A 2,501-nucleotide genomic window follows, 5' to 3' on the forward strand; every position below is an offset into this window, starting at 1 on the left:
GATTTCTCTAAATGTTAGGTACCCTAGATGTGATTAACCCTTGAATTATTAATGAAAACATGCTTGCCCCTTTATACAACCTTGCCCTTTTTTTTTTTTTTTTTTGTTGGGTGCAGCTTGCCCATTTACTTCGGCAAATGATATGAAGCTTAAAAAGGAATTTTCTTGGTGAACCAATTAACTAACAAGGATACAAATATTAAATCATCATTTGACAAGGTCATGCAAATATTTGTATATGATGACTGAAATAACATTTGAAATGCACAATTCATGTGGATATGCAGACTTTGACAATGTAAACACACATAGTTGACAATAAGTCAAACATTTAGATTGTTAAGTTACATTGTATAGTATGACTTTGGTGCCATTTTGATGGAGAATGGGTGCATCATCACATCATGCATGGTCGGCAGGGGTGTAAAAAATGAGACCGGACCAGTTGAACTTGTCAAATCCATTAACAATTTGATATTGATATTACTTTTTAAAAACCGATCATCTGAACCAAAATCGGAATGAAAAAAAATTCAATAAAATTTAATATTATCTTTATCACTGATGATTTGACCTTGTGATTAAACTCATCTGTCATCATAAACTTTCTCACCGTCGTGTACGAGTATGTCAAGTCATCATAATTAAAAAATGAAAACACCAATCCCTAGTTCAATTAGACAAGAACGATAGTTTTTATGGGGGATTCGTTCGTCAACAAGGGTGCAGAAAAACTTGATCTATATGTTTTTATATTTTTTGTTTTAAGAAGAGAGTCCCGATGCTGTTAATGCGGGGAAGAATCTACACAACACTCCAATATTGAGTGCCTTTGAAACTGAATCATCCGTATGGGCCTCATATTTTTCGGAAAATATGAGAAGAAAACTACACAATAACGTAATGGTAATTTACCCTCTTTTTTATTTTTTATATACAAAAAATCAAGACTGAACTAGTAATGAGCCATTCAAAAAAAATCGTTAACAAACTCAAACAATTGGATCGATAGTCAAGCCAAAGGCCTACCCATCGTTAGCACAAAAAAAAAAAAAGGATCAATAGTTATTGAATTTGATTTGTTTTTTATACACCGAACATTTTTTGCCCGATTTCTATCTGATTTGATATATGTAAAAATCATCCAAATCTAATTAAATCAAACCAAGTCAAACCAAATCAAACCAAGTCAAACCAAGCTTTTTGACACCCCTATTGAATGGTATAGATGTTGGTGATGTTTCACATCAATAAAAAACCATACTTAATCGACCCCAAAATGGTGGGCTTGGCGTGGGAGAGACATTAGGGTCACTCTGTTTTTTTCTTGGGTGGGTTACCTTGTACCATAATAGAGTCGCCATGTCTTTCCCCCACAGCTCCGAAATTGGAGAAGACATGAAGAGGAAAAGGAAGAAAGAAGGAATCTTTGCAAAAAATTCCTTAACAGGGAAATAAAGCAAAACAAGCACGTGCAAGGTTATTTTAGTAATTAATTTCCCAAATAATCAAACATCAAGAACAGTTGCCTTGGTGATCCAATATAGTAAACTACAGATTGGGATACTTTTCTTGAGTGTTGTCTATAGTTATTTGGACAATTGACATGAGTTCAAGTAGTGATTTAACGACTCTTGTGATGTCTCTTTTATGGTCAGTATGTAGAAGAATAGTCGTAGAATTACTGTTTGGACACTTGTCGATTGTCAAGATAGCTATGGGCTAACCTGAACGATCAATGCTCAGGAGAGGAGTCAGATACATAAACAACACCATACAGGTTGACCCGATTGAATTGATTGAATCAAGACATTTCTTATCGGTTTGGTATTAGTTTTTGTTGGTGTACGATGTCTTATATTCCATCACAGTTTAATCCAAGGAGTACTGGTGCAGTGCCTCGATAGGCATGATGACGGTCCGACTAGCCGATTAGTGGGCCATTGGGTTGCAAAGGGGGTAGGAGGCATCCCTGCATAGCGGGGGTGTAGGGGGCATAGTCCTGCTCAAATTTGTTATTTGAAGGCAATTGTGTAATTTTCGGCTTAGGGTTTTTCGTTATATATTTGTAGCGAGAGTTTATTTCTCTATAATGCAAGCAATACTAAGAGGTGTGAGGACAAGCTCTGTAACTATATTCTCCATTGATAGTGAAGCAGGATCTCATCTCATCGGGGACGTAGGCAATCTTATCGAACCTCGTAAAATCTGTATGCATTGTTTGTTCTATTTTTTTCATTATCTTCTGTATCGTTTTAGGGTTGCGTTTCTGCAGTTTTTTATTTGTTTTTTAATTTGTTAACCAATCGGATTGACCAACTGTAGAAGGAAAATTTTGATAAAAAAGAACTCATAAATTTTTAACAATAAATAATATAAAAAAGACATTATATATATATATATATATATATATATAAATTGAAGATTGGACCATGGATTTAGTTCTCGACCGGTATTGATATTGGTATCAACCTCTGACACTATCGATATAATATCAATGC

Source organism: Macadamia integrifolia, chromosome 12 (genome assembly GCF_013358625.1).
Source record: "Macadamia integrifolia cultivar HAES 741 chromosome 12, SCU_Mint_v3, whole genome shotgun sequence".
Classification (NCBI taxonomy): Eukaryota; Viridiplantae; Streptophyta; class Magnoliopsida; order Proteales; family Proteaceae; genus Macadamia; species Macadamia integrifolia.